Source organism: Schistocerca piceifrons, chromosome 5, assembly GCF_021461385.2.
Source record: "Schistocerca piceifrons isolate TAMUIC-IGC-003096 chromosome 5, iqSchPice1.1, whole genome shotgun sequence".
NCBI lineage: Eukaryota > Metazoa > Arthropoda > Insecta > Orthoptera > Acrididae > Schistocerca > Schistocerca piceifrons.
In genome coordinates, this window is record NC_060142.1 from 466585456 (window position 1) to 466598532 (window position 13077).

Below are 13077 nucleotides of genomic sequence, written 5' to 3' on the forward strand. Positions count from 1 at the left end.
AATGAATAACTACCACATTCTCTAGCATTTTATTGTGTTATTTCAAAAAATTACAAAATGGCTATTTCATTGGTTTGTACCGCAGAGGCAGTAATTATTGCACATTATCACAAGCTCTTGTAATTATATTCTGTAGATATCTTTAGAAAAATATTCGATGACAGTGAAAAAAGAATCAAGATCGCGTTTACGATTAGCCGTCACGCAGGTGACACTGTGATTCTCCCTGATAGCATAGAAGGCGATCAGGTCATTCTAAATAAAATTAAGATCACGATTCAATATCAGTTTAAAAATAGAAAATGTCATTTGCAAAATGATTTTCAACTTGGATTAGAATGTTTGAGAAAATCAGTGAAACCGAGTACATAGGCTGCTGGCTAACAGAATATCTGATTATGATGAAGCACTAGCACTTCGTCTTGAGGCCACGAGTGGCCTACCGGGACCATCCGACCGCCGTGTCAACCTCAGAGGAGGATGCAGATAGGAGGGGAGTGGGGTCAGCACACCGCTCTCCCGGTCGTTATGATGGTATTCTTGACCGAAGCCGCTACTATTCAGTCGAGTAGCTGCTCAACTGGCATCACGAGGCTGAGTGCAACCCGAAAAATGGCAACAGCGCATGGCGGCTCGATGGTCACCCATCCAAGTGCCGGCCACGCCCGACAGCGCTTAACTTCGGTGATCTCACGGGAACCGGTGTATCCACTGCGGCAAGGCCGTTACCTGATTATGATGAAGAGTTTATTATAATTACTACTGTGCAAGCAACATTTCAGTAATTGAAAGATCATATACTCTGGCACACTTAAGTTTTTCTGTGTGCAGTAGAATATTGAGCTACAAAAACGTCATCCACTAACAAGATGATGGGTTTGGGATGAGGATGCGTTGTCACCTGCTTAAGATCCCGTGGCTACATCGTGTGCCTTACCGTGCCGGTAAAAATATACACTCCTGGAAATGGAAAAAAGAACACATTGACACCGGTGTGTCAGACCCACCATACTTGCTCCGGACACTGCGAGAGGGCTGTACAAGCAATGATCACACGCACGGCACAGCGGACACACCAGGAACCGCGGTGTTGGCCGTCGAATGACGCTAGCTGCGCAGCATTTGTGCACCGCCGCCGTCAGTGTCAGCCAGTTTGCCGTGGCATACGGAGCTCCATCGCAGTCTTTAACACTGGTAGCATGCCGCGACAGCGTGGACGTGGACCATATGTGCAGTTGACGGACTTTGAGCGAGGGCGTATAGTGGGCATGCGGGAGGCCGGGTGGACGTACCGCCGAATTGCTCAACACGTGGGGCGTGAGGTCTCCACAGTACATCGATGTTGTCGCCAGTGGTCGGCGGAAGGTGCACGTGCCCGTCGACCTGGGACCGGACCGCAGCGACGCACGGATGCACGCCAAGACCGTAGGATCCTACGCAGTGCCGTAGGGGACCGCACCGCCACTTCCCAGCAAATTAGGGACACTGTTGCTCCTGGGGTATCGGCGAGGACCATTCGCAACCGTCTCCATGAAGCTGGGCTACGGTCCCGCACACCGTTAGGCCGTCTTCCGCTCACGCCCCAACATCGTGCAGCCCGCCTCCAGTGGTGTCGCGACAGGCGTGAATGGAGGGACGAATGGAGACGTGTCGTCTTCAGCGATGAGAGTCGCTTCTGCCTTGGTGCCAATGATGGTCGTATGCGTGTTTGGCGCCGTGCAGGTGAGCGCCACAATCAGGACTGCATACGACCGAGGCACACAGGGCCAACACCCGGCATCATGGTGTGGGGAGCGATCTCCTACACTGGCCGTACACTACTGGTGATCGTCGAGGGGACACTGAATAGTGCACGGTACATCCAAACCGTCATCGAACCCATCGTTCTACCATTCCTAGACCGGCAAGGGAACTTGCTGTTCCAACAGGACAATGCACGTCCGCATGTATCCCGTGCCACCCAACGTGCTCTAGAAGGTGTAAGTCAACTACCCTGGCCAGCAAGATCTCCGGATCTGTCCCCCATTGAGCATGTTTGGGACTGGATGAAGCGTCGTCTCACGCGGTCTGCACGTCCAGCACGAACGCTGGTCCAACTGAGGCGCCAGGTGGAAATGGCATGGCAAGCCGTTCCACAGGACTACATCCAGCATCTCTACGATCGTCTCCATGGGAGAATAGCAGCCTGCATTGCTGCGAAAGGTGGATATACACTGTACTAGTGCCGACATTGTGCATGCTCTGTTGCCTGTGTCTATGTGCCTGTGGTTCTGTCAGTGTGATCATGTGATGTATCTGACCCCAGGAATGTGTCAATAAAGTTTCCCCTTCCTGGGACAATGAATTCACGGTGTTCTTATTTCAATTTCCAGGAGTGTATGTTGGAGTCGTAACCACCATCAAATGCAGTAAATACTTCTGCATGCAGTTCATCATCAAAGGAAGGTAAACGAAAACGTTGTCCTGCTCAGAGAAGAGCTATGTGGCCACATAATTTGTTAGAGAGGCCTGGTATCCCTGTATTACACTCTGATTAGAACAGCTGAGAAGAAGCCCCTTTGATCACCGCCAGTCTTCTTTAAGAAGAAGTCACTCTTATAAGAAGAAGTCGAAGAAGCAATCATCCAACTGTGCATTATTCACAGTTAATGGATGTTACGTGGCTTACAGAATTGACGTATTTTACTGACATTCGCCAATAGTTTAGGTAATTGAACGTAAAGCTGCAAGGCACAAAGAAAACAATTATTATTGTGACAGACATTTGCGCTTATAACATAAACTGCAGGTTTTCAATAAATGTATTGGTTCCAAAAGCTCCAAGTATTTCCCAGATTTGAAAATAATTACCAGCGACTCGGATTTACACGTAAAGCCAGATCAAAAAATACACTGAGGAATTTTCTTCGGTATTACATTCTCCAGTCAAAGGATTTTCATCAATATTTTCTATGTTCGAGGAGAGTTATCCAGAGGTAAATTCACTATATAAAGTGAAATTGCCTAGATTTGATTGGTGGGAAATTGAAGAAATTAAAATGCCGGTGATAGATTTCTAGTCTAATTCATTACAGGCTCAAAAAATTATCGAAACAAGAAAAGAACTAAAAGTAAACGAATTGGAATGACTGTCAAGAAAGACGAATAAAATGCCGACATTAAAATTATGGGAATGTGTAATTCAATTCTAGGCACAAAGAAGCTGCTGTCATGACAATATCTCCTTCTGCCTACGCCGGTGAGCCATTGTTTTCTGAAATGAACCACACTAAAGACTTCTTAAGAAACCATTTCTCCAATGATGAGTTCATCCTTCATTCTACTAAAAGTTAAAAAGTATGCACCTAATATAAATTATTTGATCTCGTATTTGCAGCTTCAGAAATCACATTTGTTTCTTCTTATAGATAAACTAAACATATTTATGTCATTATTAAAATATAAAAGGTCAATTTTTGGTTAGAAATAAAGAGTATAAATATATAAGTAATAAGTCCATTTTTCATTAACAATTTCTACGCACCATCAAATCTGTTGTACAAGACGGTAGATTTGTGCTGAATCTCTGGCACCTGTTGTAGAAGAAGCCAGGTTAATGCTGAACCTGTGGCACATGCTGTAGAAGACGCCAGATTATTGTTGAACCTCCAGCACTTCTTATGAGATGTCAGACAAGTGATGGACCTCAGGTATCTGTTATAGAAAACGTCAGGCTAGTTCTGAACCTCCGGCATCCAGCATACTCGTAGAAGACGCTAGACTAGTGTTCATCGTCCAACACTTGTTGTACAAGATACCATGTTGGTGCTGAAGTAGATTAATTCTGAACCTCTGGTCACTTGGTTTAGTGAGAAGTGAAGCTCACTGCAAGCCACATCGTAGCTATAACCCGGGTGTACTACTTACGTTGCCGGTCACGAAGCCGATGGGTTTTAAATGTTACAGCGGTGCCACATACAATTATTCGGTTGTTACTTTGTGGTACAGAGATCGGTATTTCGTTGTGTAAGACGTCAGTCACAAACAATACAATGATCATAAAGAAGACTCGTGTAGGTGTTACACATATTGCCAGTATAAATGAACTGATGCAACTCATGTTCTCTAGAATTTTACATTTCCTGACAAGTACGTCGAGTTGATGATTTGAATTGTCTTACAAAAGAACTCGTTTCCATTAGTGCACGCTGTACTGACCGACGTCCATTCACATTGTACCGACGGCTGACAAATTCATTTAGTTGAGAAATGCAAGACGTAAGGGTTACCAGTTGCGAAACCTATTACAGGGTTAATAGTGAGCTCTGAAAGTTTTGCGTCCATCCCGAGCAGTGTAGTTCGCTGACATATGTTGACTTTTCTCATTTACTCGTATCAGCTAAATTTCGACTACGCGAAAAGTCACACAATTCTGAAGGCTCTAAATTCAGCTAAATAGTTAGGGATTACAATTACAAATAATCTAAATTGGAACAATAACATAGATAATATTGTGTGTAGAGCAAATCAAAGACTGCGATTCATTGGCAGAAAATTTACAAGGTGCACCAGGTCTACTAAAGAGTCTGCTTAGACCACGCTTGTTCGCCCTATTCTGGAGTATTGCTGTGCGATGTGGGATCCGCATCAGGTGGGGCTGACGGATAACATCGAAAAAGTGCAAAGAAGGGCAGCTCGTTCTGTATTATCTCAAAATAGGGGAGATAGTGTCACAGACGTGATACGTGAATTGGAGTGGCAATCATAAACAAAGGCGTTTTTAGTTGCGACGGGATCTTCTCATCAAATTTCAATCACCAGTTTTCTCCTCCGATTGCGAAAACATTCTGTTCGCACCCACCTACATAGGGAGAAATGATCATCACGATAAAATAAGAGAAATCGGGGCTCTCATAGAAAAATTTAAGTGCTCGTTTTTCCAGCGTGCCGTTCGAGAGTGGAACGGTGGAGAGACAGCTTGAAGGTGGTTCATTGAACTCTCTGCCAGGCACTTAATTGTGAACAGCAGAGTAATCACGTAGATGTAGATGTAGATTGTGGTGTCACTGTAATTCGTCCTGCATCATTCTCAGCTGCTGAACCTGCTATCTCCAATGTGGCTCACGCCGGAATCCCTCTCGCAAAAATTGTGATAGGCACTGTGTTTTTCTCGTCAGGGAACAAGACGACAGTTTTCGTTGTCAACAATGAAACAAAATCGATCGTCCTTTACAAATGTCGATAAGGTTCAAAAATGTTCAAATGTGTGTGAAATCTTATGGGACTTAACTGCTAAGGTCATCAGTCCCTAAGCTTACACACTACTTAACCTAAATTATCCTAAGGACAAACACACACACCCATGCCCGAGGGAGGACTCGAACCTCCGCCGGGACCAGCCGCATAGTCCATGACTGCAGCGCCTTAGACCGCTCGGCTAATCCCTCGCGGCGATAAGGCTCAGAAATACAATAAGTGTAGTTAGTCAAATTGTGGCAAGTAATGAAAACTGATCTCTTTGGTGATGGCTAAACAATAACTGCTATTACTAGAATTAATTTTAAGGGACATTTGTGACTTAAACGTATTAGAAATATAAATAATGTGCCGTGATTTCTACGTACAAAAAATCTCTCGGAGAAAGTTATGGGAATATAAATTTATTACTTAGTCCATCAAATTTTCAAAAAAAGCCTGATGAAAATTAAGTACACCACTTCCGCTAGGTTACTGCTTTTTAGCACGATAAGGGCTTTTTTGTCCGTTAACTACAGGCAAATGTATATGCTGCGAACGAATGAGAACAGTTAGCATTTACCACGACACATGGTAGGTCCTTACGATTATTTATAGAGAAGGAGAAGTGTCATGATGTTTCCACAAATGTCTTCTCACTGTGGGTGGAAACACGAATCCATAAATTCCGTAAGAATACGCAGTGCAACATATATCTCAAAACTGTTGGCTCTACTAAAATATTGTAGTAATGTGTAACTATGTTCTAATTAAGAAAAACGTTAATAAAAGACATGTCTCATGATGTATAACACAGCGTGCAAATTAGCACAGAGATCCTTTCACATTTAAAGAATGGGTAGAATTCCTAAATTTTAACAAGAATAGATTTTAAGAAGGTAAGATCTGATTAAATTTAAACAGAATGCATAAAATACTGATAAATAAAGGCCTGTAATATGAGAGGCAAAATGTCAGGATGAAGGAAGAAAATACTGGAATATTTCGCACAAATTCAGAGTTTAATTTAAAGGATTTGTGCGGCAGTGCTCTCTCAATAAAAGACACTGATTTCTGTCACACGAATATTCCGATTGCACCACCCACAGCATCATCATATTCGCTGCTGCGTCCTCCTGGAGGACTTGAGGCAGCTGTATGAATGGCGTGGGAGTTTTCGGCGGGCTCTCCATGCGACACGGCTTTGGAGTAGCGGTGAGCCGGTTCTACAAAAGGCGGCCTGGCTTTGAACTCTCGCCGAACAGCATTATGTGCTTAGAGCAGCGCAAAGTGCTCTTAGCACAGCGATTCCTCTTTGCACTCTTCTGTGGACGTATGATGCCCCATTCCCCACCCAGTTACGAAACAGACTTAACGAGCTTCGACCGACTTCTTTCCAAGTACAGACCAGAACAGCCCTTCGTTTACTGAAAGATCGGAGAGTGTTGAAGGTCTACACAGGTGAAATAAATGACAAACTTTTCACAACAATGAGGATGGAGACTCCTTGAACCACAGCGCTAATGCACCTCTATTCTTTAGCTATAATCATAATTGGTGTTTATTTGGATACTTCACTCACACACGGGTGACATTCCTTTCGAATTCTTTCATGAAAGAAAACATTCCCTCTTGTTGACTGTATATCTGTCATTCACTTGTTGTGCTACTGGTTAATTTTAGCTAAGGCGCCATAATCAAGCACCTCTAAAAAGGTATCAATCATAGAAGAGCAAAAGACATAAGTACAAAGATACTAAAAACACAATGAATGACGACGTCGTAAATTGGGCATACGGTACAATACATTGCTTAGATATGCATTAACTTTACGAACCATGGTGCATGAGCCGGCATCTCGTGGTCGTGCGGTAGCGTTCTCGCTTCCCACGCCCGGGTTCCCGGGTTCGATTCCCGGCGGGGTCAGGGATTTTCTCTGCCTCGTGATGGCTGGGTGTTGTGTGCTGTCCTTAGGTTAGTTAGGTTTAAGTAGTTCTAAGTTCTAGGGGACTGATGACCATAGATGTTAAGTCCCATAGTGCTCAGAGCCATTTGAACCATTTTTGAACCATGGTGCATGATAAATTACGCGCAAATCAGTTTGTCGGTCCACATGCGCATCAAACCGACATCTGTGTTATAACGTTATGGCTTTATCTTATTCAGATCCTTTACTTCCATAGCAGGTACGATGGAGTACAACCAGTAACACGCATGGACAATAATTGCCGATATATTTACGTATTATCTTTGAGTATAGCTTTGACATAAGTAAAAAAAACTGATTACGACTTCAGTTTGTGCCTTGATGTAACCATTGTATAATCTGAAGATCGCACATGATGTACACTGACGAAAAAAACACAACATCAATAATAATTAAGGTAGAGTAATTGCTCTGCAGATGACGAAGAAGTTGAAGAAATGTAGGATGAAATAAAAGAAATTATTCAGATTGTGAAGGGAGACGAAAATTTAATAGTCATGGGTGACTGGAATTCGAGTGTAGGAATAGGGAGAGAAGGAAACATAGTAGGTGAATATGGATTGGGGCTAAGAAATGAAAGAGGAAGCCGCCTGGTAGAATTTTGCACAGAGCACAACATAATCATAACTAACACTTGGTTTAAGAATCATGAAAGAGGGTTGTATACATGGAAGAACCCTGGAGATACTAAAAGGTATCAGGTAGATTATATAATGGTAAGACAGAGATTTAGGAACCAGGTTTTAAATTGTAAGACATTTCCAGGGGCAGATGTAGACTCTGACCACAATCTATTGGTTATGACCTGTAGATTAAAACTGAAGAAACTGCAAAAAGGTGGGAATTTAAGGAGATGGGACCTGGATAAACTAAAAGAACCAGAGGTTGTACAGAGATTCAGGGAGAGCATAAGGGAGCAATTGACAGGAATGGGGGAAATAAATACAGTAGAAGAAGAATGGGTAGCTTTCAGGGATGAAGTAGTGAAGGCAGCAGAGGATCAAGTAGGTAAAAAGACGAGGGCTAGTAGAAATCCTTGGGTAACAGAAGAAATATTGAATTTAATTGATGAAAGGAGAAAATATAAAAATGCAGTAAATAAAGCAGGCAAAAAGGAATACAAACGTCTCAAAAATGATATCGACAGGAAGTGCAAAATGGCTAAGCAGGGATGGCTAGAGGACAAATGTAAGGATGTAGAGGCCTATCTCACTAGGGGTAAGATAGATACCGCCTACAGGAAAATTAAAGAGACCTTTGGAGCTAAGAGAACGACTTGTATGAATATCAAGAGCTCAGATGGAAACCCAGTTCTAAGCAAAGAAGGGAAGGCAGAAAGGTGGAAGGAGTATATAGAGGGTCTATACAAGGGCGATGTACTTGAGGACAATATTATGGAAATGGAAGAGGATGTAGATGAAGATGAAATGGGAGATATGATACTGCGTGAAGAGTTTGACAGAGCACTGAAAGACCTGAGTCGAAACAAGGCCCCTGGAGTAGACAATATTCCATTGGAACTACTGACGGCCGTGGCAGAGCCAGTCCTGACAAAACTCTACCATCTGGTGAGCAAGATGCATGAAACAGGCGAAATACCCTCAGACTTCAAGAAGAATATAATAATTCCAATCCCAAAGAAAGCAGGTGTTGACAGATGTGAAAATTACCGAACTATCAGTTTAATAAGTCACAGCTGCAAAATACTAACATGAATTCTTTACAGACGAACAGAAAAACTAGTAGAAGCCAACCTCGGGGAAGATCAGTTTGGATTCCGTAGAAACACTTGAACACGTGAGGCAATACTGACCTTACGACTTATCTTAGAAGAAAGATTAAGGAAAGGCAAACCTATGTTTCTAGCATTTGCAGACCTAGAGAAAGCTTTTGACAATGTTGACTGGAATACTCTCTTTCAAATTCTAAAGGTGGCAGGGGTAAAATACAGGGAGCGAAAGGCTATTTACAATTTGTACAGAAACCAGATGGCAGTTATAAGAGTCGAGGGACATGAAAGGGAAGCAGTGGTTGGGAAGGGAGTAAGACAGGGTTGTAGCCTCTCCCCGATGTTGTTCAATCTGTATATCGAGCAAGCAGTAAAGGAAACAAAAGAAAAATTCGGAGTAGGTATTAAAATTCATGGAGAAGAAATAAAAACTTTGAGGTTCGCCGATGACATTGTAATTCTGTCAGAGACAGCAAAGGACTTGGAAGAGCAGTTGAATGGAATGGACAGTGTCTTGAAAGGAGGATATAAGATGAACATCAACAAAAGCAAAACAAGGATAATGGAATGTAGTCTAATGAAGTCGGGTGATGCTGAGGGAATTAGATTAGGAAATGAGGCACTTAAAGTAGTAAAGGAGTTTTGCTATTTGGGGAGCAAAATAACTGATGATGGTCAAAGTAGAGAGGATATAAAATGTAGACTGGCAATGGCAAGGAAAGCGTTTCTGAAGAAGAGAAATGTGTTAACATCCAGTATTGATTTAAGTGTCAGGAAGTCATTTCTGAAAGTATTCGTATGGAGTGTAGCCATGTATGGAAGTGAAACATGGACGATAAATAGTTTGGACAAGAAGAGAATAGAAGCTTTCGAAATGTGGTGCTACAGAAGAATGCTGAAGATTAGATGGGTAGATCACATAACTAATGAGGAAGTATTGAATAGGATTGGGGAGAAGAGAAGTTTGTGGCACAAGTTGACCAGAGGAAGGGATCGGTTGGTAGGACATGTTCTGAGGCATCAAGGGATCACCAATTTAGTATTGGAGGGCAGCGTGCAGGGTAAAAATCGTAGAAGGAGACCAAGAGATGAATACACTAAGCAGATTCAGAAGGATGTAGGTTGCAGTAGGTACTGGGAGATGAAAAAGCTTGCACAGGATAGAGTAGCATGGAGAACTGCATCAAACCAGTCTCAGGACTGAAGACCACAACAACAAAAACAATTAAATTTCAGAATACATTTGTCTAGATAACATATTTCAGTGATTAACATTGCAAGATAACAGATTACTCTAAGAGCGAGGTATGCCATTGCAAATTTGAATGCTGGTACATTAATTACCGGTGTTACTGCAGGGGTATTTAATGTCAACATTCAAAGTTGTGCACATGATGTCAGTTTCTGGGATAGAGTTCCACACCTGTTTCTCGTGGTCGGTCAATGCAGGGACGGTTACTCCTGTTTGTGGATGACACTGGAGTTCTTGCCAATGATGTCCCATATGTCCTCTATTGACTGAGTAGGACAAGGCAACGTGTTGACACCCTGTAGAGCATGTTGCATTGCAACAGCCATACATATGAGAACGTTACCCTGTTGGGAAACACCCCTAGAATTCTGGTCACGACTGGCAGCACAACAAGTCGAATCACCAAACTGACGTACAAATTTGCAGTCAGATTGCGTGAGTGCTGTCATACAAAATCGCATCCGAGACCACAACTCCACGTGAAGGTCCAGTGTGTCTAGCACGCAGACAGGTTACTTGCAGGTCCCAAATTGGCCTCCTTCCAACAAATACATAGCAACGACTGACCCTGAGCAGAACTACCCTTCATCAGAATACAACTGGCCTTCATCCTGCCCTCTCCCTTGTCACCAATGAAGTCGCAAATGGTGGTGGTTTGGGGTGAGTGGTGTAAGACGTGTATATTTATATTGTCGATTGTCAAGCCACAATTTATGAAAGATATTTTATTAATAGTATTAAGTAGGAATAATTAATATTTGTCATGTTGGAAATAATTGTGGTAGAAGGGAATGTCTGCACCAAAGTATTGATAGCAAGAGAGACCGCACATTGATATAATTTTAAAAAGGGCTGGGGAGACCGCGTATGGATACATTTTCAGAATAAAGCGGGAAAGACCGCGCATTGATATATTTTGTAATGGTTGGTTGTTGTTTCGGGGGAAGAGACCAAACAGCGAGGTCATCGGTCTCATCGGATTAGGGAAGGAAGTCGGCCGTGCCCTGTGAAAGGAACCATCCCAGAATTTGCCTGGAGCGATTTAGGGAATCACTTTTGTAATGGTGGCAGGCATTGTCTGCACCAGAAAGCATTGTTGGCTGGAGAGACCGCACTTTAGCGTTCGTAGGAAGTCAGTAGTAAGCGAGATGTGAAGCGAGTTGGTAGCAGGTCTGAAGCGAGAGGTTGAGAGGAGCAGTGTGCCTGCCAGCCACCAGCTATGATTTACAAGAGATTATAAACGGATGTACAGAGCCATCAGCTAACTATTATCATAAGAGGAACTAATATTATTGAATTATTTTCTTTGCAAAACTCAAGACTAGTGAAGGTATGTTTGCGCAATGCTAGTTGTAAGATTATTGTAAAAAGTAAGTCCCATTTGAACGTTTGTAAAATCATTTCATTACCAGCAGTAAACATTTAAAGAAACATTTTCAGAATATAATTAATTTTTGCCAGCAATGTTGCGTTACTGATTATAATCCATCCCAAAAACCATCAACATAAAACTTTGCAAAAAATTTATTGTTGTCAAGAAGAGTAACTATGTATTACGTAACTTCAGTCACATTAATTAAAGAATAACGTCAGCTTTTCTATTAAAGAATAACGTCAGCTTTGGTAATAAATACAGCCACTTATTATGACAGCCCACCAGCTGTTAATAGAGCATAGTAAACCAGAGTAAGTATATTCATGTCGCAGTTCGATGTAGCAGTCAGATGGTGATCCAGTAACAGTAAAAAAGGTAAGGAACAGTTTTGGGTTATTGCAGATAACGACTGAGGGATACGACGACGACACATTCTATGTTTCGTCGAAATAATAAGAAAATCACTTTTAATAAGCAGCAATTAAATATATATACGAAGATTGAGAAAGAGAATAAATTTCAAAGAGAAGATTTCATTTTTATTATTATGCAAGAGATAGAAATCCTAAGGAAAGGTTTCATAGGTTATCGTAGAAGGGAAAAAAGAGATATAGAGGAGACGGGAAGGTTTCAGTGGAACTGCAGATGCAATAGGATGCGCCAGAGGCATATTCCGAACGAGATGGTCTTCCCTCACGGTAATGTCACAGTGCGGAGACTGTACATTCTCGCGACTGCGGCTGTCAGGAGTCATGTGGCTACATTCCTGCCAATTTCTTCTGCAGTACTGCAGAAGGAACATCCAGCTACTCGGAGACCTTTTACACGATCTCGTTCAAACCTAGCTTTGTCGCCTTAAAGCCATTCTTGAGTGACATCAACTCAGCACCTCCAGACTCGAACGTAACTAACTCTCACGTCCGTTACAGGGTGTGTTTGAAGCAAACTTAATTTGCAACTTCATAGTGGCGCTACTATCTCCACTCTTAAGTGACTGGCGCGAAATTTGACTAAATATCATTCTTGGGATGTAGGAATACTCCCGCGAATTACCGTTTATGTCGCACAATTCCTTCTTGGTGGTGCGATGTTTTCCTCTGGCAGTATAACAGTGAAATTTAGTTCTGTAGTTATTCTGTACGTACGTTTTTTTACATAGTGTCTTTCCGATGGTATCGGATACGCAGCACGCTAAAGTTGATGTGTGATTCCCCATATGAATTGAAAATTTGATTTGCACATCACATCTCATGAAATTTGAAGCTTAATGTTACTGTATTTGTAAGTAATGGACGATTATTTTGTTATTTATTATGTTTTTAAGATTTTTATTCTGTTATCCAAGACATACACTACTGGCCATTAAAACTGCTACACCAAGAAGAAAGGCAGATGATAAACGGGTATTCATAGGACAAATATATTATATTACAACTGACATGTGATTACATTTTCACGAAATTTGGTTGCATAACCGGCCGGAGTGGCCGAGAGGTTCTAGGTGCTACAGTGGAACCGCG

The 13077-nt window shown here is 42.2% G+C and overlaps 1 pseudogene; it reads right to left on the bottom strand.

Annotated features, from left to right (window-relative positions):
• Nucleotides 1-613: 613 nt before the first annotated feature.
• Nucleotides 614-730, bottom strand: LOC124799796 (annotated as a pseudogene).
• Between the last annotated feature and the right edge of the window lie 12347 nt (nt 731-13077).